At 34.7% G+C, this 27,417-nt stretch overlaps 1 long non-coding RNA gene across 1 annotated transcript in view; it reads left to right on the plus strand.

Annotated features, from left to right (window-relative positions):
- LOC123387843 overlaps positions 1 to 23,321 on the plus strand; it is a 42,215-nt gene extending 18,894 nt beyond the window's left edge. Inside the window, exon 3 of the long non-coding RNA XR_006602323.1 lies at positions 22,672 to 23,321. This is a non-coding gene — a long non-coding RNA (uncharacterized LOC123387843). The remainder of the gene's footprint in view (positions 1 to 22,671) is intronic.
- The last annotated feature ends 4,096 nt before the right edge of the window (positions 23,322 to 27,417 follow it).

The raw sequence follows: 27,417 nt of genomic DNA on the forward strand, positions 1-27,417 counted from the left end.
AATCTTATTTTATTTTTCCTTCCCTTCCCCTATGTTTATTTCTTTTGTTTCTTAAATTCCACATAAGAGTGAAATCATAGGGTAGAGTTACCCTATGACCCTGCAATTGCACTACTGGGTATTTACCCCAAAGAAACAGTGAAACAAAGGGCCATCTGTGCCCCAATGTTCATAGCAGCAGTGGCCACAGTCACCAAACTGTGGAAAGAATCAAGATGCCCTTCAACAGATGAATGGATAGAGAAGATATGGTCCATATATACAATGGAGTATTATGCCTCCATCAGAAAGGATGAATACTTAACTTTTGTATCAATATGGACGGGACTGGAGGAGATTATGCTGAGTGAAATAAGTCAAGCAGAGAGAGTCAATTATCATACGGTTTCACTTACTTGAGGAGCATAAGGAGTAACACAAGGACAATGGGTAAAGGAGAGAAGAAGGATGTTGGGGGAAATCGGAGGGGGAGATGAATCATGAGAGACTGTGGACTCTGAGAAACAAACTGAGGGTTTGGGAGGGGACATGGGGTGGAGGGACAGGTGAGCCTGATGGTGGGTATTAAGGAGGGCACATATTGCATGGAGCACTGGGTATGGTGCATAAACAATAAATCTTGGAACACTGAAAAAATAAAATAAAATTTTAAAAAAAGAGTGAAATCTTATGGTATTTATCTTTCTCTGACTTATTTTGCTTAGCATAATACACTCTACTTCCACATCATTGCAAATGGCAAGATTTCATTCTTTTTGATGGCTGAATAATATTCCTTTGTATATATACCACATCTTCTTTATCCATTCTTCAGTCAGTACATACTTGGACTTTTTCCATGGTTTGGCTATTGTTGGTAATGCTGCTATAAACATTGGGGTGCATCTGTCCCTTTGAATCAGTATTTTTGTATCCTTTGGGTAAATAGCTAGCAGTGCTATTGCTGGGTTGTGGGGTACATCTGTCTTTAACTTTCTGAAGAACCTCCATATTGTTTTCTAGAGTGGCCAAAATAGTTTGCATTCTCACCAACAGTTTGAGTGTTCCCCTTCCTTCACATCCTCACCAACATCGGTTTTTTCCCGTGTTGCTGAGTTTATCCATTCTAGTATGTATGAGGTGGTATCTCATAATGGTTTTGATTTGTATTTCCCTGATGATGAGTGATATTGAGCATCTTTTCATGTGTCTGTTAGCCATCTGTATGTCTTCTTTGGAAAAATGTCTATTCATATCTTCTGCCCATTTTATTTGGTAAGTGCAGTTGAGTGGTCTATTGTGCTGAGAAGAGCGGCAATTAGAGATTATCGAAAATTTGGATACATAGATTTGGAGGAATTTCATTAAATAAAAAATAATTATTTGCACTTTCAGCTTCTTGTGCAAGAGTTTCTTGGAAGAGTAAAATCACATTAATGCAAATATTGGACTGTGTGGCTTTAGTTTTTAATAAAAATGACAAAATTAACAATAGTTTCCAAGACTTTTTCTTGTAGCTATGGTTCTTAGCACTTTACATGCATTTTTAAAAATATTCTCAATTTTATGAGGTAGAAATTATTATCCTCATTTTTTACACAAAAAGGATATAAAAGCAAGACACTTGTCTATGGTTATGAAATGAGCACAAGACAGAGCATAAGTCTTTGTTGTTTTTTTTCAAACAGCAAAAAGGCATGGCAAGGATGATGAGAGTAATTTGCCAGTTTGTGCATTGAGTATTTATTTTCAAAATGCCCTTTAAGCATTCATATTACTCTCGTTATGGCCTTATAATGGTCTGTGGGCCTCCTTGACCATGCTGTGGAAACAGCTTATTGTAACTTCCCTATTTATTGACCCTGGTTGTTAGTGGCCAACTGCCCTGGAGCTGGCCTCATGCCTTACATTGCTATTGACTCTGGGAGAATTCCTGAAGGCAGGAAAGCCTTTGGATATGGAGAACAGGTCTTCCTCTGGGCAGCACAGGGACTATTGTGGAGAAGCTCATACCTTATGTTATAAGGGTTGCTTAGTTATAGAATAATGCTGCAGATTGTGACTTACATCTGAAAAGAGAAAAAGCAGTGTTAAAGTGATTTGCATCCTTCCTAGTTAAAAAAAAAAAAATTGGCTTTAGATTGCAGTATTAGTAAAAAAAAAAAAAAAACAAAACAGGTTTTGATACAAGAATTTGGGGATTGAGTTCAGGCTCTTCCATTTCCAAGCCATGGTTAGGAAGGAAGTTACCTAGAATCTCTGAACGTCAGGTGTTTCTTTAGTTAAAGTTATCGTGAATAGGTACTTCACAGGATTGTTGGGAAATTCTAGTAAGGTATTATTCAAGTATCTTAAAGAAGTTTTTAGCACAATAGAGCAGTATACATATATTAATTATTGTTATTATTGTTGTTGTTGTGTGGTTCAGTGAAATTATGTTACACAGAGTCAATTACTAGCAAGTCCTTTAAATCTATTTCATGCTACTTCATGTTAATATGTTTATTCCTTGAAGCGCAGGTGTTCATTTGTATCATTCTCTAATGCTGGACATGTTGTAATCTAACACTCTGGCAGCTCATCTACAATACACTAAACATTTCTAAGCACAAATGCACACTGGATTGACAATTGTTTCTTCAAGCTATATTTGAGTTAGAAATTTAATTTCCAAGCAAGCTTTTAAATGCAGAGTTTATATTATATGTGTCAGCTTAAATGCATGCCCACAGACACACTCACACCGTGACAGAACTGCCCATATTCAGTAATTCATTTTTAGAAAGCTTCCTTAGTCCAAGGGCAAAGCTCAAGGGGACTTTCACCTTTATTTTTTTTTTTTTTTCTGAGAGGGAGATGCACTCTTTGATTTCCTATTAGTCTTTTGAGAGGTATAGCTCTTATTTACATCGAAATAAATTGTGTAAATAAAGGAGAAAATGAAGAAAATACATGAAAAACAAATATATTTGGTCCTCCCACATTACTGAACTCCACTGGATTTATTCAGCATTTTTAAAAAGTCAAATTATCATTTATCAAATCAAAACATAGTTCCTTAGTTTACTCCATAGATTTTGACCATGAGGTGAAGACATAGAATACATAATTAACCAAATAAAGATTGATTTCAGAGTTTATGTTTTATTAAGTGTAAAAGAACACCTAATTTGCAATGTGACCTTGGTATTCCATTCAATGCTAATTAGAACATTTATATGCTAGGTGTCAGCTGTGTCTTGAAATCAATGAAATAATAATAATGCCTTTGTATACATTGATTTGTTTTCATGGAAAAAGAGCTTAACTAGAAGGATATGGGATTTTCCCATGAATTCAAGGATAGAAAGATAGTGAGGGTATCATGACAGGCACTAGAACTGAAATTCATCAGGACCTTGGTAGTTTTTCTTATCATGTGCCTTTTGCAGGTAATACACATGACTGTTTCTAGGCATCTCTCATTGTCCGTTTCTTCCTAAAGAATGGTTTTCTGTATTCTATTTATACATCTCTGTCATGACTTCCTCAGAGGGGATCCTTTACCCAGGAGTCTGCACCATTTAAGAAAGAACCAACCACCACTGACTGACCTTTCTGCTCTTTGGTCCAATTCCGATTACTGGGAGAAAAACTCTCATTACCTTAGCCCAGACTTTTCATTGTTAGGTCTTATGTAAACTACCCAATGGGCTATAGTCATAGAACAGGGAACTGAAGTACAAGAATGACTCCAGCAGTGGGGCAAGCAGTGGCAGCTCTCAGAAAAGGGAACTTGGGAAAGATAATCAATAACCCCCAAATCACGGTAGTATAAAGGTATTTTTAAAAAAAGATTTTTTTTTGAAGGCTTTTAATAAAATTTTTTATTTTTTATAAACATATATTTTTATCCCCAGGGGTACAGGTCTGTGAATCACCAGGTTTACACACTTCACAGCACTCACCAAAGCACATACCCTCCCCAATGTCCATAATCCCACCCCCTTCTCCCAAACCCCCTCCCCCCAGCAACCCTCAGTTTGTTTTGTGAGATTTTTTATTTATTTATTTGACGGATCACAAGTAGGCAGAAAGGCAGGCAGAGAGAGAGAGAGGAGGAAGCAGGCTCCCCACTGAGCAGAGAGCCCAATGTGGGGCTTGATCCCAGGACCCTGGGATCATGACCTGAACCGAAGGCAGAGGCTCTAACCCACTGAGCCACCCAGGTGCCTCAAGATATATATTTTTTAATCATAAAAACACTTTACTGTTGTCACAGAAATTAGTGTGCAAAGATCCAGCTTCACAAAAATCTGAATTTAGTTTATGTTCTTAGTTTTTCTTAATGAACAAGTTTGTGAATGTTATTTTAGCCAATCCTTTATAGTGCTTGGTATAGTTATTTAAAGGAACTTTATGGATGTATCCTTTTTAAAAACACCCAATCAATCAATATGCCTTTATGGAGCATCCCTTTCTGGGCATACTTTTTTACTTAATTAATTACTTAATTTACTTAATTACTTAATATAATTTCCTACAGTATATTTGTATAACAATCGGCAAAGTGTTGATTTGCTTTAAATTATTAGAATAGATACTTCATAGTATCTATTCTCTCTATATATTTTGTTTCCTTAAGCCATGAAATTCTCTGTTCATTTGGTCATAAATTTTTGGCTCTTTCTCCTTCCTTCAGTCTGTATCTGCTTATATATGATCTATTTATAGAATTAGAGTCTTAATTCTAAAAGAAGCAAAGGACAGAACTTGAGTTACCACAAGAACTGAAAAAAGGTAAGTGTGACTGGAATCTAGTAACCAAGGGGAGAGTGACACATGTGCATAGATACCAAGAAAGAACAAAGACAGGTAGAAAGAAAGCATTTTATGGATGTTGTCATTTTTGTTTCCAGTGTGTGGATTTACTGTTTATGGCTTCAGTATCACTGAAGACCAGTATAGCTTGCAAAACTCACTCTCAAGATGTTCCATGCTCCTTAAGTTAGTAATGATTTCTTGGAATGGAGAAAAATCTGTGTGCAGTAGGACCCCCAGATCATCTTCCCTCGTTGGAGACCAGGTGACTCTCCCCCAAGTAAGAGGCTAGCCATTAATGTTCTGGGAAAACTGAATTTGCAAATCTCTGGACCTCTGTACACAAGATACAGCAATACATTGGTGTGGCAAATTTTAAAGAAGAAAAGTAAAAAACAAAACAAAAAAACAACCCAAAACAAACAAACAAAAAAAACAGAGACAATGCAAAGAGGATTAACAGATACTTAAACAAGAGCAACTGTTATAATTGAAATCCTCAGAATGACAAGAGGTAGTGCATCCAATACAAACAAACACAAAAAAAGGCTAAAGTATGTTCCTTATGTAAAGAAACAGAATCAGAAAAACTTCCTGTAAACTAAAATAAAATTAGTTAGGAAAATCTAGTGGATGTTGAGAAAATCCCTGGGAAAGTAGAATCAAAAGATGAAGAAATGGAAAATCGAGGAAAAGAGGTATGAAAACAAGACAATCAATCTAAGAGTTTCATCATTCAGCTTATAGATATTGCATAAAGAGGGAGCAGAGAAGTCAGACATTAGGAAATTGCTCAAGAAAAAGAACACAAAAATATTTCCAGAACTAAACTACAAAGGCCTTCAGGTGAAAAGAAACCAGCAAGAGTCCAGCAAAAAAGATTTCACATCAAAGTACATTTTTATGAACTTTCAGAAAAAGCAGACGTTTTCAAACTTTCCAAAGAAAGAATTAAAATAGAAACAAAATGAAACAAATGAAACAAAACCAAGACCCTGGAATCAGAATGGCATTAGAACTGTTGAAAGCAATACCAGAGTTAGGATATTATGGAAATATAGTTTAAAATTGAAAAAGAACATAGTCCTCAACTTAAAATTATGTAACTAAATGAACTACTACTCAAGTATTTATGTAGAATGTTTTTCAAGAATGCAAAAAATTATTTTTTATTTCTGTGCCTTTTTTCCCCCAGCTTTATTCAGATATGTTTGATAAAAAATAATATGTATTCAGGTTGTACCTTGTGATTTTTTAAAAGATGTACAATGTGATGATTTAACATACATATACATTAGTTACTGCAGAGTAAGCTTCAGCAAAATGAGAGGAAACAAAAAGATAAATGACAACATGGAACCCAAAGGAAGGAGGCCCAATTCTTGAAGTGAAATCCTTTCTTACAGTCTGCCTGCCTACCTTTTCTCCTTCTTTCCTCCCTTTTTCTTTTCTTATTTTTTTTTAACTTGAAATTGGTACCACATTTTAAATCTTGTAACCTGGAATCTGTAGATGTTTGCAACTCTTAATGAGATAACAATTTCCTTAGTCCAAAATAACTTTGGCATCCTATCTTTAATGAGTCCTGTGGTTACTGACAGTGATAAAGAGATAATCCCAAGAGTAGTGTGGCTGGGGGAGAAATGCAGGAGAGAATACATGAGTTGATGAAGAGTGTGAGGAAAGCGAATTGAGAACTTCAGGAAGCAGAATGAAAATTAGAACAATATGTTTTCCCTTGGACAGATAGAAATGGAATTAAAGCTTGGTGGGAAAGTCTGAAGTCTTACCTTGCAAAACATCCTCAAAGCTATCAAAATATTTTATGCTTTTATTAGAATTTCTTCTTTATCTCTTCAGAGCCATGAGTACAAATTAATTACAGATACTCTGAAGAGCAGTTGAAGGAAATTTCTCATAACAGCTATACTGAACACCAGAGAAATAACTTAGAAGGAAATTGACAGTTATTTGGTCATATATTGCCACTCAAATCTATGGTTAGCTCATTTTATATGTATGCATTGTTTTATAGTTCATATTGAATGAAACAGTAAAGTAAGTAAGTTCTTTAGCACGCTGTATCAGATATTATACTTTTTATCAGTAAGCTTTCCATTCAGGAAACATAACTTAGATGAAACCATTTATTCCATTTCACTGTGTTATTTTTAACCAGAAATTTGATGAAAAGAGCAAAACAGGAGAAATTGATCAATAATACAAGAAACTGAAAGCAAAGGGTATGTGGACTAACTGTTCTCCCTATAATAATATTATAATGTATATTATCTGTCTCTATTGATATAATTCAGTATATGATAATGTAGTGATGTGTTTCTTTCTTTTTTTTAAAATTTTATTTATTTATTTGACAGAATTAGAAGCACAAGCAGGCAGAGCAGCAGGCAGAGGGAGAAGGAGAAGCAGGCACCTTGCCAAGCAAGGAGCTCGACATGGGGTTCGATCCCAGGACCCTGGGATCATGACCTGAGCCGAAGGCAGTTGCCTAACCAACTGAGCCACCCAGGCACCCCATAGTGATGTGTTTCTTAAAAACTCTTAAAAACTTAGACATTTGAATTCACAATGCTGATATGGCCCTGCATAGTGATGCCACAGTGGATGACCTTGTTGGTATAGTGGAAGAAAACAGAGTTTGTATCCCTTATATGTATGTGTATTTATTAATCAAGAAGATTGATCAGATTTCCTTTAAGGAATTGGATATAATTTATAAGGTGACTCACTGTGTACCCATTTCTGCCCATCACTGCTGGAATTTTGATGACCTATTAGAAAAGATCTGGAACTGTCTGAAAACTAGTGAGGATTTACACCAAACCCAAAGGCCCAATTGCCAGATTATATGTCTCCAGTGGTGCTGCCTTATTCCAGGACCATGGTGGAGGATTTCTGCATGAAGATTCACAAAAATCTTACCAAAAAATTTAAACACACTCTAATCTGGGGTCTGTTTGTGAAACACAATCCTCAAAAAGTGTATGAAGGCCATGTAGTAGGGGATGAGGTTGTCATTCAGGCTGTGAAGAAGTAAAACCTTCCCCTCTGCCCATCTGTTGGGCCAACCACAGCAGCTTTCCCCATGACCAAGCACTCTATCCCAAACCCCTTCTGGCTTTGGCAGCCAGTGGATCAGGATTCACAGGAGGGAGATAGTGGCATCAATATTGGAACTTGTCTTAATTTAGTGTCACCCTGTGAATTCAACTACATAAAGGACATGGTAGACCACCTAGATATGTGCAGTTCATGTGTCATTGTCAGCCTTGTTTTAGGGACGGACTGAATGAGGATGGGTATGTACAGGGAGGCAGCTGCAGAAGGGGCTACTTGGGAGCTTGGTCTTAAGTGTGAAGTGGATAAAAATGTGACTGCAACACCAAAAAAAAAAAAAAAAAGTCACTGCAACATCTTATTTGGTGTTTAGCCATGGGAAACCCTTCCAACTGGCCTTCACTCTTCTCATGTGGTTTTTCACACATGATTCTGGAAAGAGTAAGGACATGATGTAAGGTAAGTGATTATTCCCGGCAAGTCTAGCCCATATGGGAGATGGTGTCATATGGCAGTTGAGTAAAAAAAAAAATAATAAATAAATAAAATAATAAATAAATAAAAGAAAAAGTTAGACATTTGAGAGACAATGATACCTGTTAGATTTTGCCTGCTCTAGTAACAAACAGCTCCATGCAAGGGACAGAACCATGTTTGATTCCTGGGTATCAGCTGAGTGGACTGAAAGAATTCTTTTTTTTTTTAAATTTTTTAATTTTTAAAAATTTATTTTCAGCATAACAGTATTCATTGTTTTTGCACCACACCCAGTGCTCCATGCAATCCGTGTCCTTTCTAATACCCACCACCTGGTTCCCCCAACCTCCCACCCCCCGCCCCTTCAGACCCCTCAGATTGTTTTTCAGAGTCCATAGTCTCTCATGGTTCACCTCCCCTTCCAATTTCCCTCAACTCCCTTCTCCTCTCTAACTCCCCTTGTCCTCCGTGCTATTTGTTATGCTCCACAAATAAGTGAAACCATATGACAATTGACTCTCTCTGCTTGACTTATTTCACTCGATAATCTCTTCCAGACTGAAAGAATTCTGATGTCTGTTGACTCTCTTCCTTCCCCACCTGTCGTGGTATTATTCTCTGTCTTTTCCTATTTGTATCCTGACTTTTTTTTTCTCTAGTTCAACAACTAAAGTATGTTCAGGTCTGTACATCACATATAGTGCTCTGCTTAAGTTTGCTATCACTTAAGACTGCAAGGAAATGACATTTGCAAGATTGTGAATTTTGAGCCAGATTACACAGTGAATGCTATTTCTTTTCTTTTTTTTTTTTCTAAGATTTTATTTATGTATTTGAAAGAGAGAGCATGTGAGCACAAGCATGGGGAGAGGAAGAGGGAGAAAGAGGAAAAAGCACACTCTTTGCTAAGCAGAGAACCCTATGATGCAGGGCTCAATCCCAGGATCCAGAGACCATGATCTGAGACAAAAACAGATGCTTAACCAACTGAGCCACCCAGGCACCCCCCTGAGTGCCATTTCTTAAAGAAACAAAGCTTGAGAGATTTATGTGAGTAAATCAGCAACTAAGCCAGCAACTAAAGTTATTTGGAGTGTTCTGAAAAGTCTTGCTTCTTTTCCTTCTTCAGGGAAAAGGCTATTAAAGAGATTAATAAACAGTGGTGAATATTATTCTGTTCAGGAGATTTATTCAATTATACTCCATTTTTCTTCTTTTTCCACCTGGCTGAGCTGGCAGTTTTTGTATTTACTTTTCTGAGTCTAAGCATGCAATGCAAAGAAGGCACACTTTAGTAGAAGAAAAAATGAGAAATATCTATAGGGCATTTGTGAATATGGACACAAAGTTAAAACTGAGCTAATAGTTGTAGTTGTTCAGAATTCTGTGCATTTTTTGTGACTATATTATTAGAGGGAATTCCATGCATTTTTTTTCTTTCACAAGTTGGTTTTATATATGGATCATTCATGTATGATATAAAATGTGGCATAAGGTTTTATGTTGTGAACATACCTACAGATGAAAAGATCATCCCACTTGAACGTTGAATTTCCCATCGGCTATGTACTACTTTAAACATTTTTATTTTTGACTATAGATGGTTTGGGTGTGCTATTTTCCTCTGCCTTTCAAATTCCTCAGAGTTGGCGTCTCTCTTTTCTTTTTTCTTTTTTTTTCATTTTTCCCCAATTGTATTCAGTGCATTTATTGCTAGTACAGAGCATCATATTTCCATTGCTAATATGCCTTTCAAATGGTCAACGTTAGAGTTGGTTTAGATTGAAAGATATTTGAAATATAATTGATATATTATGGGTAAAAAGATGTACTGAATTTCAACTTTCTAGACTTACTAAAGGAAATAAACAATAGTTCCTTTACCCCATTATAATTATAGACTCAATGAAATAAATTATTGGAAAAAGAAATTAAATATATAAGAGATTATAAGGGAAAGTTGGTGAGAAAGATATAAAAAGAGCTCAACTAGGGTTGACTTTGAACAAAGAATAAAAACAAAACTTATAGAAGAGGAAGATATAAAGGAATAATTGGACTTTGGGAAAAATTTTAAAGTGTAGAGGAACTGAACTAAACAAGTTTGTATTTGTGGCTCTGAACAAGTTTGTATTTGTGGCTCTTATCTATTCATAACCATCTTCTTCCCTCCCTCCAACCATCACTGTTGTTATACCAACCTGATGATTTTCTTCATAATATCTACTGCTACCTGAAAGTATTTTGTTCTGAGCATGTCTTTAGTTGTTTATATTCATCAGCACCTACAAAAAGTAAACTCCCTGAGATTAGGACACGTGTCCATTTTATTCATACTGTATACTTAGCATGCACCTGTAATATAGTAAGTACTCAATAAATATGTAAATGGATGGACATTATCAATAAAGCTTCACATGAAAACAAAGGAAGGGGATGTTAGGTGAATAAAAAGCTTTAGGACATACGCTGTAGCACATGATCTACCTAATATTCATGGTATTAACTAAAGCTACTGTTTATTGTATTGTTTATTTTATTGTTTATTAACTAAAGCTACCTATTATGTGTCATGAACTAGTCAAAGTAATTTGTATATACTAAGTCTAATATTGACAATCACCTTTGAAAAACTGTTACTGTGCTCATTTTAGAATAAGGAAATTGGAGCTTAGAAGTATGTTTAAAAAGTTAGGAAGTTGGTAATTAGGGTAATTAGTAATTGGTAATTAGTGTGTCCATGTGTTGATTTTCATTTAGCTGGAGATAAGTAACAGATTTTGAGCAGTACTTATGACTCCGTTTTTGTAAAAAAAATAAAAAAATAAACTTATAAAGACATCCAGTTGCATAGTAAAATAGTTTTCTCCACTTATTTCAGATAGTCTAGAAGCTGGAATGGAGAAAACAGTCTTCCCAAGATTTCAAATAAGTACAGGATTTTGTGAGGGACTCTGGGGACCAGGTGAGAAGGTCAAAAATTCAAGTATCACTCCAAGCACTTATAGGGATTGGACCTTAAGTCCAGACCAAGTAGGATGACAAACAAACCTAGGAATAGACCAATAGACTGGTGCTATTTGAGAATATTTCAGTGGGAAGGAGTAATCCAGTGAGTTTAACTCGTTTCCTCATACCTCACTGACTTCCTAGCTTATCTCTTATCCTTAATACTTTACTGAAACAATGCTTTCCATTATTTCTATTATGACACAATGAAAACATTTCCTCATAATTTGATATTTTCCCCATCATTTTTACATACAATCTTTCCACAGCATTAAGCCCTGTTGATTTTACATTTCCAAAAAACCTTCTGTTGATTTATGTGATGATGCACTTCATTGACTTAGTTCTTATTTTTGACTACTCACTTCATCCTAGCCGCTCTTCATCCCCTCTTTAGATGTAAATATTCTAAGAGTTGATGTTTTTTTGTTTTCTTTTTCTGACTCGGTGCTCATTTTATGGGAGTTATCTGTTCTCAAGATCATACTGTACCAGACATCCCCCCAATGTCCAAGTGCCACTTACATCTTATGGATTTCTTGCTAATAATTCAAAGTCAATATACCCAAATCCATTTTTTTCTTGATTTTCATTCTTCTACCTCCTATGCACCCTGGGTTGTTGATTCCCAAGAGTGTAGGACAGAAGCTCAGAGTAACTCTTGACTTTTCTCTCCTTCCCTATCCAATCTGTTATTGAGATTACTTGAGTCCTCCTTGAAGTATCTCTCATATGCACCTCTTTCCTTGTTTTTAAAGACTGTCTATTTTGTATTATTACATAGTCTAATTCACCTCCTTGATTCCAAAGTTTTCCCTCTGCAATCCATAAGTAAGAAGCATCTTATGCCTCATAATATAATATAATATAAATCTTAAATACTTCCCATTGCTTACCAAAAGAGCAAAACTTCCTTAGCATTGTATTCAAGACTTTAATTTTCTTTTATTTCTTTTTTAAAATATTTTATTTATTTGACAGACAGAGATCATAAGTAGGCAGAGAGAGAGGGAAGCAGGCTCCCTGCTAAGCAGAGAGCCCAATGTGGGGCTCAATCCCAGGACCCTGGGACCATGACCTGAGCCGAAAGCAGAGGCTTTAACCCACTGAGCCACCCAGGTGCCCCAAGACTTTAATTTTCTATAACTTTTCTTTCCAGGTTTATTTTTTTCTCCTACTGCACCCTTTGTTCTAGACTCTCCTTTCAAATCTTTCAACAGCCATTCTATAGTTAGTTTTTAATATGTCCTGCTTTTCTTCAAGAAAGCATTTGCTCTTAAGTGTCCTTCATTGTATTATTTTCCTTTCCTTCCATGTATTCCTTTCATGGAAACATCACTACACATTATTCCAAACCTAGCTTAATTATTAGTTCTTCCATGAAGCCTCCCCACCCTTATTCTTGTCATGACATCACCACCCTATCCTAATATTCATGGTATTAATTACAGCTACTATTGCATGGCATTTTGTTTATATATTTTGTGATGCTTTTATTAGAGAGATATTCAATTTAGAAGTGAGAAAGAAAGTAGTGTCAAGGATTAGACTTAACTTGCTATGTGGCCTCTGGTGAATCACTTAATCTTTCTCTTAGTTCCTTTATCTGTAAAAGTAAAATTATTAATATCTACTTCATTGAGCAGGTAATGTATGCAAAATTCATAGAAGAGTGTCTAGGTCAGAGAAAGTGTTAAGCCAGTGGTATTTATCATCATCATCATCAGTCATTGGAGTCATCATTGTTGTCATCTTTTGTATTATAGTTATTTGAACAGATGAGCATTTGTGTTTACCCCTAGACTTTGAGCTCCTAAAGAGTATATATATTTTTGTTTTGTGTCCTAAACTATAGCCCAGAGAGAGTAGACAAACATTTTAAAATATTTAATTAAAATAATAAAAGCAGGGATCTCAAAGAAAAGTTTGTGAATATGAAGTTTGTCTATGTGACATTTTTTTCTTTGAGTATAGTTGATACACAGTGTTACATTAGTTTCAGATATAGAATGTAGTGATTCAACAACTCTTTATATTATGCTGTGTTTACCACAAGTGTAGCTGCCATCTGTCACCATGCAATACTATTATAATGTCATTGACTATATTTCCTATGCTGTGCCTTTTTTTCCATGAATTATTCAAGTTCCAAAACTATGTGACTTTTTAATCCATGATGCTGATAACTTGGATGATTAGCAAAATGGCGCTATATTCCATTATTAGAAGTTGAGAGGTGGTGGATTTACCTGGTTCAGAAACATGATTGATTTCAAGGATAAGACATCTAGGATTAGGAATTTGTATTTGATAACTACTTCCAACTCCCCTTCTCCCTGTGCTCACCCCAGAACTTGTAGATTTGATTGTGTAAAATTTTTGGCTTCACTTGGTTAAAAATTATCTTATAAATGCATTACAAAGTAACTTTCCCTTAAGGTATAAAATGTTGGTTGTTTATATGCTTTTTTAAAAAAAAATTGTGTTATGTTAGTCACCGTAAAATACATCATTAGTTTTTGATGCAGTGTTCCAAGATTCACTGTTTAAATACAACATCCAGTGCTCCATGCAATACGCACCTTTTTACAGATCCAAAATGGTATAAACCTGCTGTGGGATGAGTCTGGGCATAGATAAATAGTGATATGGGCTTGAATTAAAGGCAAGTAAGCTGATGGCAATCATCCAGGACATATGCTCCTATTACAGTGAGTATGATAATTATAAAAATGTTACTAGAATTCTATATAACCTAGGATGGAGCAAAAAACATCTCTTTCTTCTGTGTCATTGTGACTTTTCTCTTCTGTTTTATATTTTATTGAAAAAAGATCATAATTTCTCTGGAGACATCTATTAAAAATGTGAATGCCTTTTTCTAAAACAGGTATTTATACTATAGACATCTAATCAACTTTCCTTGGCAATAACCCGGATTACATTAATGTGACATTGAAATGCTTCTCATCCTAAATTCAAGTAAGACAGTATAACATAAAACTCATAACAATAAGAAAACTTGTTTCTTGAATTATGTGCTTCTAGAACTTCTTTTTGACATCTTATACCAGACATTAAATTTGTGAATATTTGAGTCCTACTATTGCCTATATTGTTTTATTATACAGTTTGTGACTCTATCAAAAGTCTTATTTATAAGATGATTTGTAATCCAAGTATGTTTTCAATTTTTCTATTGTTATTAAAATTAATGGTACTTAGCTTATCAAAGGCTATGCTTTATAAATGAACAATCAGATATCAATGAAAAAGACTAATAGTGAATTATAAATGGAAATCAATCTCAACATAAATTAATAAGCTGAAGAAATTGATTTTTCATTTCTTTTGCTACTTCATTACGCACATTAATGCCTTAAATGAAAAGTTATTCCATGTTGCCTAAGATCCAAGATCTGGCTCTATCATTTGTCAAAACAGGTCATATTAAAAAAAAAAATCCTTTGAGATCTTCACTAGTCTTTAACATAATTTTGACCAGACATCACTTAAAATGTTTTTTCCCGTATATGAGTTCTGGCTTAGTAATTCACTGTCTTTTTAACAATGGATAGCTCAGCTCATGTTTGGATAATGTTTTCTTTCTTGTTTTTATTGAAGGTGGTCCCTGGGGGCAGCTGTAAAATACCCCTAAGAGCTTATAAATAAGGTTAATGAGATTGTCCTTTCAAAATTAAATTATAAAAATCAATGGATAGTGTATTAGAGCAGAGATATGTAGTCATCTGAAAAAAATTAAATTTACTGGCACAGACAGAGCAAGACTTGACTGAATACATAAATAAATCTAAAAGAAAAATAATAATGAGTGAGGTTGTTATTAGGCAAAAATATCAGGTAAAGTTGACCTATAGGAGCAAACATTGTCTATGTCCTTTCTAAACACAGAAAGAACATACTGGCCAGTGGCATTATTATGAAGATCCATGCTTCAGGCCATTATTTGAATCATATAACTCACTTTTGTTATGGTTCTGTTCTCATCAAAGACCAGGCCCATTAAAGGTTGAGTATCCTTAGGGTCTCCCATTGGAAGAAAGAGCTAATTATGCTGATGTGAGTGTTTTAGATAATAGGACATTCATATTTCTATTTATATATTGGAATTCTAATTTTATACATCATTCTCTGCCTATAAGGTGAATGAAGTTTATTCCCTGAAAGATGGATTCTCAATGTGCTGACATTTAGTGTTTTTTTTTCTAGTTTTGCTGAGATATAACTGACATATAACATTATGTAAGTTTAATGTGTACACAATGATTTGATATAAATACATGTTGCAAAATGATTATCACAGTAAGTTTAGCTAAGATGGATTGAGTGCGTGTGTTTGTGTGTGTGTGTGTGTGTGTGTGTGGTGAGAACTTTTAAGATTTACTCTTAGCAACTTTCAAGTATATAGTACAGCATTGTTAAATGTAGTCACCAAGCTGTACGTTAGATTTCCAGAACTTATTCATCTTATAACTTGAAGCTTCATACTATTTGACCACCTTCACTTTTTTCCCCCACTTCCACCCACCTGCCCTTGGCAACCACAAGTTTGTTCTCTATTTCTATGAGTTTGGTATTTAGGTTCCACATATAAGTAAGATCATATAGCATTTGTCCTTCTCTGACTCATTTCACTTAGCATAATGCCTTCAGGATTCATCCATGTTATTGCAAATGGAAAGATTTCCTTTTTTATGGCTGAATACTATTCTGCAGTATATATGCACCGCATTTTATTCATCCATTGATGGACATTTTGGTTGTTCCCATGTCTTGGCTATGGTGAATAATATTGCAATGAACATGGAGGTGAAGACATCTCTTTGAGATCCTGATTTTATTTTCTTTGCATATATACCCAGAAGTAGAATTGCTGAATCATATGGTAGTTCTACTTTTAATTTTGAGGGTAACTTCTATACTGTTTTCCATAGCGGCTGTACCAGTTTGCATCCCTATCAATAGTACGTACCTATCAATAATTACTTTTATTGCAAATGGTTTAAATGTTCCAGTAAAAAGGCATAGGATGACTGAATGAATAAAAAACAAGACCCATCTATATGCTGCCAACAAGAGATTCACTTCAGACTTAAAGCAACATACAGACCGAAAGTGAAGGGATGGAAAAAGATACTACAGCAGATGAAAGCAGGAAAAAAAAAAAAAAGCTAAGGCAGTAATATTTGTATCAGACAAAATAGACTTTAAAACAAAGACTGTTGGGGTCCTGATTTGCTCAATTGGTTAAGTGTCTGCCTTTGGCTTGGGTCATGATCTCATGGTCCTGACATCAAGCCCCACATTGGGCTCCCTGCTCAGTAGGGAGGCTGCTTCTCCCTCTCCCCCTGCTCCTGCTCTCTCTTGCTATCTCTGTTGCTCTCTCTCTTTCTTTCTCTCTCAATAAATAAATAAATAAATAAAATCTTTAAAAAAAAATAAAGACTGTTGCAATAGGCAAAGAAGGGCATTACATAATGATAAAGGGATCAATCCAACAAGAAAATGTAACAATTGTAAATATCTATACACCCAGCATAGGAGTCCTTCAATACAGAAAGGATATATTAACAGACATAAAGGGAGAAATTGACAGCAATGCAATAATAATAGGGGACTTTAATACTCCCTTTACATCAATGGATTGATCATCCAGACAAAAATTAATAAAGAAACAGTGACTTTGAATGGCACATTAGGCCATATGGACTTAACAGATATGGATGGAATGTTCTAGAACATTATTCAGCCATAAAAAAGGAAATCTTTCCATTTGCAATAACATGGATGAATCCTGAATGTTCTAGAACATTCCATCCAAGAATAGATTATAGATTCTTTCCAAGCATACACGGAATATTCTCCAGGTCAACCACATGTTAGGCCACAAAACAAGTCTCAGTATGTTTAAGAAGGTTGAAAATTATATCAAATATCTTTTCTGACCATATTGTATGAAATTAGAAATCAATACAAGAAAAAAATACTAGAAAAAAGGTGAAGGTTTTCACCTGGTGAAGGCTAAACAATGTGCTACTAAACAACCAGTGGGTCAACAAGTAAATCAAAGAGAAAATTAAAAAATACATAAAAAAATAACTGCCAACAAACAAAAGTCCAGGAGCAGAAGACTTCATTGGTGAACTATACAAAAATTTAAAGAAGAGTTAATACCTATTCTTTTCAAACCATTTTCCAAAAACAGAAGAGTAAGGAGAGCTTCCAAATTTATTTTATAGGGTTGATGGTACCCTGATACCAAAACCAAAGACACTATGAAGAAACAAACAAGCAAAAAAACACAAAAAACAAACCAACATCTCTGATGAGTATAGATGCAACAATCCTCAACAAAATATTAGAAAACTGAATTTTAACAATACATTAAAAGGATCCTTCACCATTATCAAGTGGAATTTATTCCAAGGGTACAAGGATGGTTCAGTATCCACAATCAACCAACATGATACATCACATTAACAAAATGAAGGATAAAAACCACAAGATTATAAGTCAATATAATTAAGGTCTTATATGAAAAACCAAAAGCTAATGTCATATTCAATGTTGAAGAACTAAGAGCTTTTCCACTAAGATCAGAAAAGAGACAAGTACATTTGCCACTTTTATTCATCATAGTACTAGAAGTCCTAGCCTCAGCAACCAGAGAAGAAAATGAAATAAAAGGTATCCAAATAGTACCCAAAGCAATCTACAAATACAATGCAGTCCCTATCAAAATGCCATTAATATTTTCATAGAACTAGAACAAATAATCCTAAAATTTGTATGAAACCACAAAAGACCCCCAATACTACAAAGCTATAGTAATCAAAACACATAATACTGGCACAAAATAGACACATATATTAGTGGAATAAGAAAGAGCCCTGGAATATACCCCCATCTGTATAGTCAATCTGCAACAGATGAAGCAAAAATATAAAATGGAAAAAAGATTTCTTCAATAAATAATATTGGAAAACTGGATAGCTACATGCAGAAGAATGGAACTGGACCACTTTCATAGAGCACACACAAAAATAAACTCAAAATGCATTAAAAAACTAAATGTGATATCTGAAACCATAAAACTCCTACAAGAAATCAGACAGTAATCTCTTAGACATCAATGGTAGCACCATTTTTCTAGATATGTCTCCTCAGGCAAGTGAAACTAAAGCAGAAATAAACTATTGGGACCTCTGAAAGTAAAAAGGTTTTGAACAGTGAAGGAAACCACCAACAACATGAAAAACTGGAACCCACTGAATGAAAGAAGATATTTCTACATGATGTATCCAATAAAGTGTTGATACCAAACTATATAAAGAATACATACAACTGAACACCAACCCCCCCGACAAATAATCCAATTTAAAATGGGCAGAGGACCTAAATAGATATTTCTCCAAAGAAGACATACAGACATACTCAACATCAGTAATCATCAGGGAAATGCAAATCAAAACCACAGTGAGTTTCTAACTTACACCTTCAGAATGATAGTATCAAAAAGACAAAGAGATAACAAGTCTTGGAGAAGATGCAGAGAAAAGAGAATCCTTGTACACTGTTGGTGGAAATTGGTGCACCAGTTGGTAAATTGTTGGTAAATTGATGCAACCACTGTGGAAAACAGTATAGAGTTTCCTCAAAAAATTAAAAATAGAAATACCATACAATCCAGTAATTCTACTGTGGGTATTTACCCAAAGAAAATAAAAACACAAATTCAAAAAGATATAGGCATCCCTGTATTTATTGTAGTCTTATTAAAGTAGCCAAGTTATAGAAGTAACCTAAGTATCTATAGATAAGTGAATGAATAAAGAAGATGTGTGGACACCACACACAGACACACACACACACAGATACACACACTGGACTATGACTCAGCTATAAAAATTATTGAGATTTTACCATTTGTAACAACATGGATAGCCCTAAAGAGGATTATGCTAGGTGAAGTAAGTCAGACAGAGAAAGACAAACATCATGATTTCACAAAATCATGTGTGCATTCTAAAAAACAAAACAAAGCACAAATGGAATCATAAATACAGAGAACAAATAGGTGCTTGTCAGAAGTGCTTGGGGGTGATGGGTGAAATAGGTGAAGGGACTGAGAGGTAAAACTTCTAGTTATAAAACATCACAGGGATGAAAAGTACAGCATAGGGAATGTAATCAATAATATTTTAATAATGTTGTATGGTGACAGATAATAACTGCTCTATGGTGAGCATAGTGTAATGTATAGAATTGTATTGCTATGTTGTTCCCCTGAAACTAATAGAACTTTGTATGTGAACTATACTTCAATTAAAAAAGGAAAAATGTCTATTCAAATATTTTGCTCATTTGTAATTGGGTTCATCATTATTATAATAATTATTATTATTTTGGAATTGAGTTGTAGATTTTTTATTTGTTGGATATTAACCCTTTATTGAATACTTGATTGATTTAAAAATATTTTACCTCATTCCATAGATTGCCTTTTCATTTTGTTGATGGCTCTTTTGCTGTGCGGAAACTTTTTAGTTTGATATAATCCCACTTGTTTACTTTTGCGTTTGCTATTTGTGCTTTTGGCATCATATCCAACAATCCATGGCCAATAACATTGTCAAGGAGATTTTCCCTTGTATTTTTTTCTAGGAGTTTTATGGTTTCTGGTTTTGCACTTCAGTCTTTAATCCATTTTGAGTTAATTTTTTTGATTGGTGTAAGATGAGGGCATAGTTGACTTTTTGCATCTGAATATCCCAATTTTTCTTTCTTTTTTTTAAATTAATTTATTTATTTTCAGAAAAACAGTATTCATTATTTTTTCACCACACCCAGTGCTCCATGCAATCCGTGCCCTCTATAACACCCACTAGCTGGTACCCCAACCTCCCACCCCCCCACCACTTCAAACCCCTCAGATTGTTTTTCAGAGTCCATAGTCTCTCATGATTCACCTCCCCTTCCAATTTACCCCAACTCCCTTCTCCTCTCTAACAATTTTTCTAATACCACTTTTTTTTAAAAAGATTTTTATTTGTTTATTTGACAGACAGAGATCACAAGTAGGCAGAGAGGCAGGCAGAGAGAGAGGACAGGAAGCAGGCTCCCTGCTGAGCACAGAGCCCGCCGTGGGGCTCAATCCCAGGACCCTGAGATCATGACCTGAGCTGAAGGCGGAGTCTTTAACCCACTGTGCCATCCAGATGCCCCTCCAATACCACTTTTTGAAGAGACTGTCTTTTCCCCATTAAGTGCTCTTGGTTCCCTGATAAAAATTCATTTGACTATATATGTGGGGGTTTGCTTCTAGAGTCTTGATTCTGTTCTATTGGTCTATGTGTCTGTTTTTATGACATACCATACTGTTTTGATTAATATAGCTTTGTAGTAGAATTTGAAATCATCAAGTATGGTGACTCCAGCATTTTTTTTCTTCCAAGATTGTTTTGACTATGCAAGGTCTTTTGTGGTTCCATACAAATTTTAGGACTGTCAAAAATGTCATTGGGATTTTGATAGGGACGTCCTTGAAGCTATAGATGGCTTTCAGTAGTATGTCATTTAAACACCGTTAATGGTTCTGATCCCTAAACAAACGATATCTTTCCATTTATTTGTGTTTTTTTTCAGTTGCTTTCATCAATATCTTATAGTTTGCAGTGTATAGATTTTTTACCTTCTTCATTAAATTTATTCCTAAGTATTTTATTCTGTCTGATGCTATTGGAAATGGGAATGTTTTCCTTATTTCTTTTTCAGATAGATCATTGTTAGTGTATAGATATGCAACTGATTTTTGTGTGTTGATTTTGTGTCCTGCAACTTTACTGAACTTGTTTATTAATTCTAACAAGTTTTTGATGAAATCTTTAGGGGTTTCTCTATATGATATCTTATCATCTGCCTACAGAGATATTTTTAATCTTTCATTTCTGATTTGGGAGTCTTTTATTTCTTCTTATTGCTTAATTTCTCTGGCTAAGACTTTCAGTACTGTGTTGAATCGGAGTGCTAAGAGTGGACACCCTTTTTTTGTCCCTGATCTCTGAGGAATCTTTCATTATTGAGTATGATTTTGGCTTTGTTTGACAGTTAGATTTTAAGGTTATCTGTCTGATGGCCAGAACTCATTGCTTGATGATTTTACCACCATAAATTCAATTCTGAAAACTCTGAGATAAGAGAGAGAGAGAGAAAGAAGGTGGGGTGGAAGAAAGAGAGAGAACACTTTTGGCTGGTGAGGCTCAATTTCACTATTTCCTCTGAAACTTCTCCACATAAAGCACAGTGGAACTTCTTGTTCTGGCTTGGGAAACTGCTCAAAATTTGATCTAGACTCTATCATATTGTGGTTTTGCAGTAATCAATTCTTTTATTTAGATGATAGATTAGTGGTTTTTTCCAAAGATGTAGTAAGAGGTGAGCTATAATAAGACTACTATAATGGTTTTAATTTCTACCTGGAATTACTTTTTTGTATATATGTTGAGAGGTAATCAGTAAAAATGAAGAGCTCCATATATAAAACTGTTACAGTGACAGCCTTTTACTTTTGGATAGTATTTTTTTAATATTGAATAGTATTTTAGAGTTTAGAATTTCAAATTAATTCTCCCTTGATCTTTTTAATAACTGTATGAAGCATGCAGGGAAGTACTATTATTTTCAAAGTGTAGATTAGAAAATTGTGGCTCAGAGAGTTGAAGTGACTAGCCAAAATCATGTCATTAAGAAATGACAAACAGCACAAGCAGATATGCCTCCAAACACTAATCCAGTGTTTTCCCAATTATATTATTCTGTCTTGCATATAGAATTAAATAATTTTTAAAACTCCAAAAGCTAAAGATTGAAAAAAACTTGTTTTTATAAAATGTCCCTGTATTTAACAAAGCTGTGATAAGAAGAAAATGATGAATTATGATTAACCCATTCATAAAATTTTTATCATGCACCTGCCACGTACTGAGCTATATACTAGAAGTTCAATGGGATACAAGATCGATAGAGTTCCTGTTTTCAGAAAACCAACAGTTTTGAGGAAGACCATTATTATGCACATAATCAAACAAATGACTCTGTCAGTGCAGCTGTGATAACAGATGGAAGCTTGTGAGACCTTCCCCTGGGAGTGACATTTACTCTGAGACCTGTTGGAGAGGAAGTTAGCCATATATGACATGGGTCAGGAGGGTGTCTCTTTATCTAGAAATCATGGAAAGTTTAACTTAATCATCTTAAATAAAAACAGAAAAATTTAAGTTCTTACTACCACTTTTTGTCCACATTCAGATTCTGACATGTAAGAGATGGAGGATGGAAGAAGAAGGAAGAAGATGATGCTTCAAATGAGCTGATCCTTGATAATTAATTACCACAGCTTCTTGATTTTCATTATTATAGTTTAGCTGAAACTTTGAATAAAAAAAGCCCCACAAGGTTTAGGGATGTCTAATAGGATATTGTGTTGCAGTAAAAACGATTAGTTAGAGGTCCAAACTTAATTGTCTTAATAAGCCACTTAATCATTCATGACAGACAAGAGAAGCCACAAAGGACCGCAGTTCTAAGGCCTTCAGTTTTAAGTGTTCAAAAAGCTCATTAGTAGAAAGTAGAATATAAAATTATTTTATTCAGAAGTCTCAGTTATTATTAATCTCCATTTATGGAATTTCTTTGTATTACTTCTTCTCAGTAGCATGAGGAAAATTTTGAAGTGGTCCCCATGCAGAGGTAGTAATAAGCATCTTCATAGCAAATAGAATGAACCAGAAATTACTTTGAAAATAAAATTTTGGCCATGAGAGGCTGAATAATTTTCATTATAAGTGAAATGATAAATAGAGCCCAGACCATGATTAACTGGAAGCCTTGGGGGAATGGGTTTGTTTGGCAAATTATTAAAAATATTTAAAAAAATAAACTCACCTTTTAAAAGGGGACCATTTTATGCTTGTCTTTTCTCCTGATTATAATAATATGTGCTAGTGTTAGAAACTTGAAAAATAATTTTTTTAAGTTTTATAGAAGACAATATTCAGGGATAAAGTAATTCAACAACCAGGTACCAATTGCATCTTAATATTTCCTTCAAGTCCTCTAAGAATTTGTACACATAATTAAATATATGAAAAAATTGACACAGTACTATGTATAATATTTCAGATTTTTGTCAGTTGTATTATGAAGATTCTCACATAACATTAAATATTTTTGAGTTTTTAAATTTTTATTTCTGTATACTATTTTTACATGCAGATGTGCCACACATTGTGTTTAACTAGTTCTTATGCTAGATATCTTGAATGTACCTTTTTTTTGCATTCGTAAAAATGCTTAAGGGTCTGATATTTTTTCTTTTTGCATAGATTGCTATAAAGGAGTGTTTAAAATGTATATTAACACTTTATATTTAAAGAGTATGAATGTTTAGGGGCGCCTGGGTGGCTCAGTGGGTTAAAGCCTCTGCCTTTGGCTCAGGTCATGATCTCAGGGTTCTGGGATCGAGCCCTGCATCAGGCTCCTGCTCAGCAGGGAGCCTGCTTCCTCCTCTCTCTCTCTGCCTGCCTCTCTGCCTACTTGTGATCTCTGTCTGTGAAATAAATAAATAAAATCTTAAAGAAAAAAAGAGTGTGAATGTTTAAAGTGTATTTATATGTATTATAAAACTGCATGCTCAGTATGTCTCATTTTTTAACAATTTGTACAAAATGTACATTCATTTATTTTCATGACTAATAATACAATTACACATTTCACTACATCTTATAAACCTTGAGAATTACTCATTAAATTATTGTATCTAGTGATAAAGGTAGACTGAGCTGATATGTGTGCATCACTCCTCATCTAAAATCCTTAAACTTGCAGAAAATTTATTTAAAAAAATAACCTATAGCAGTCTGGTATAAAGGAAAGAAAGCTATTAGCAGACAAGATATTTGTAGGAATTGCTGAAAATAAGAAAGCAGATGGCATTGGGATCTTAGGGAAAGAAGAGAAGAGAAAAACATAGACCAAAATAAATGGCAAAACTGTTGCAGGAGAAACAATTCCAGGGATATTTCAAGTTTAAAGTCAACACACACAAAGGCAGTGTTTTTTTGTGGTTGAATTATTAACTTAAAAGATTGCTTATTTGTTTGTACTCCTATCCCTTGGAGTTCTCCCTAAATAAATTAATGTGTCTGGAGAGAGTGCAGAGAGTGAATGTTTTAGTTTGAGAAAGAAGTAAATATTAGAGGACATCTTGACATCAGGGAAACACTTTAAATTGCTCTGTATGCCCACCTTGAGTAAAGGCCTTTTTGTTTTAGGCCATAGATGTTTGTCCTTAGCTTACCTGTCTGCTTCTCCCATGTTTTTGTATAAGCATGCTCAACTTATACAGAGAGACCATTCATCGCTTCATTTAGAGGGAGGCCTGTTGGACAGCTAGAATATTACAAGTGTAGAAGACAAGTTACCCATGCCAGTCAACACTGTCCTTTATTCATTAAGTAAGCACCACCAACCAAAAAACAGCAGATATTTGAGGAAAACTAATAGCATCTTCCTATTACCATAGAATTGCCTTGTCACCTTTATAGAAAATCATTTAACCTTATTTCTCAACTCTTTTATGTTCTGTTGATCTTTATGTCTACTCACCCACTAACACCAAACTAACTTTATATCTGTGACTTGAAATCATATAGGATAAGTGCTCCAATTTTGTCCTTCTTTTAAAATGTTCATGGACTAGTAATTATGCATTTACATACATAAATTATGCATTTACATACATAAATAAATACAAAATGATTTTTACATACATAAAAATCAACTTGTTACTTTCTACAAAATACCTGCTGGAATATTTTATTGGGAATGCATAAAATTTATACATCTATTTGAGAAGAATTGACATATATTTAGTCTTTTAATCTATGAATATGGTGTTATCTCTTTATTTATTGAAATCTTCTTTATTTTTTCTCAATAATGTTTTGTAGTTTTCACTGTAGAAGTTTTGATCTCCTTCGAATAGGTATATTTCTAGGTATTTCGTGATTTAGATGTTACTGCAAATGAAGCTGAATACCATTTTTTTATTACTGCTGGTGTAAAACAAATACAATTTTTTTGTATATTAACATTATCTTGCACTCTTCCAAATCTAACTTATTTATTTTATAATTATTTTTGCATAGTTTTTGGATTTGTGTACATATACAATCATAGGGACTTAGGACAGTATTATTTAGCTACTTTTTTCTTATTATGGTTGTGTGGGACTTATGAATTCAAGTCCCATTATATGTCAGAGCTAGATGTCTGAGGGTCTGTCCCTAGGATGGCAGCCATGGAATTTGAGGTGCTAGATGTGTGGACAAGTTCCTTCCAGGGAGATGCTGATGACTTGTGTTTGTTGTTAGAGCAAGCCAGGGGTAGAAGATTAGGGAAATGTTCACTGGCTCTTCCAGGCTCTGGGAAGGCTTCCAGCCAGCATCTAGATGCACCCTAAATAGAACTGTATCTTCAGGCAGTAGCTTATAAAGTAGGCAGTGAAATTCCTTCCAGGGAAGGTTTGAAGATGGGTGTTTTTGCTTGCTCTCCCTGTGCTGAGCCCTGGGGGTACATTCTGCTCAAATCTTCATCCACCTGCTTAGTACTGCTTCTTTGTTTGGTATAGCCTTGTGCAACTCATGAACACAAACACTGTTGGTTTTCAGAATTGGTAGTTTTGGGGCACATCCCACCAGCAGTAGACTTAAAAGTCAGAGTACTACAGGTATGGTCCAAACCCTTTGCACCTCAGGGAGAAGCTGAGAGTTGGAGGTTCTCTCTAGATTCTATGGTGCTATACTTAGGGTGAGTCAGTTTTTGTTGTTGTTGTTTTTAAAAATTTATTCATTTATTTGAGAGAGAGAGAGAGAGAGCATACAAGCAAGAGAACAGCAGAGGGAGAGGGAGAAGCAGACTCTACACTGAGCAGGGAGCCTGACATGGGACTTGATCCCAGGACCCTGAGATCGGGACCAGAGCTGAAGGCAGCTCTGTAACCAACTGAGCCACCCGGGTGCCCCTGGGTGAAGTTTTTGAGGAGAGTGTTTCTCAGTCTTTCCTACCAGTTTTGACGTGGGCATTTTCTGAGTCATCTGATGTATAGTCACTCAGCTAGTTTCTGGATTTCTGTCAGAAGGAATTGCTCTGTGTATAGCAGTATATTCAGAGCATCTATATGAGGAAGGAAATTCAGGAGCCTTCTGTGTTGCCATTCTGATTCAGAGTAGTCTATTTCTTACAGGGCAGGTCTGCTGGAAACAAAATTTTTTTTTCTGAAAGTGTCTTTATCTTGTATCCGCAATGGAAAGATACGTCACATTTTCCCCCCTGATTTAATTGCCTGCAGCATCCCTAATACCTTCAGGGCAAAGCCGCAAAGACAGGGAGGTAGGAGATTCTGGTTATTTCTCCAACTTGACTACCTTCCATTGTATACCTGCTTTTGTTTATTCTTTAGAATTCTTTAGTAATTCCTTTTGTATTTTGCCCAGACTTTACAATTGTTAGTATGAACCAGAGCGTTGGTCTGGACTAATAACTGTTGTATGCTTGCTACTTTTTACTATTTTTTGAATGAAATTTATCATAAAAGTTGATTAATTTCATACTATGCAAAAGAGTGAAATAGTTATATATTGAAATATAAGTATCTCTAAGTTATATTGAGCAACATGAACAAGTATAATTTGTTTAAAAACGAAAACAAAAATAGAGAGTGTACATTTGAATATGTTATAAATTTTTAAATTTTAGAACAATTTTAATTCCAATTAGACAAATATTTTCTCATTGTTCTAGTTCTAATTTTTTTCTTGAATATGCTAGCATGTTGTTTTCTTCTAAATGAAATTTGAAAGTACATTATTATATGACCATTGTTCTATTCTTTATATAATATTTTTAAAATTATCGTTGCTTATTGTCACTCTGGTTTAAGACTCTGATAATGTCCTTTAAAGTTCATGATAGTGATAATAATGGGTAATATTT

Source organism: Mustela putorius, unplaced genomic scaffold (genome assembly GCF_011764305.1).
Source record: "Mustela putorius furo isolate JIRA1106 unplaced genomic scaffold, ASM1176430v1.1 tig00003863_pilon_pilon_pilon, whole genome shotgun sequence".
Taxonomy (NCBI): Eukaryota; Metazoa; Chordata; class Mammalia; order Carnivora; family Mustelidae; genus Mustela; species Mustela putorius.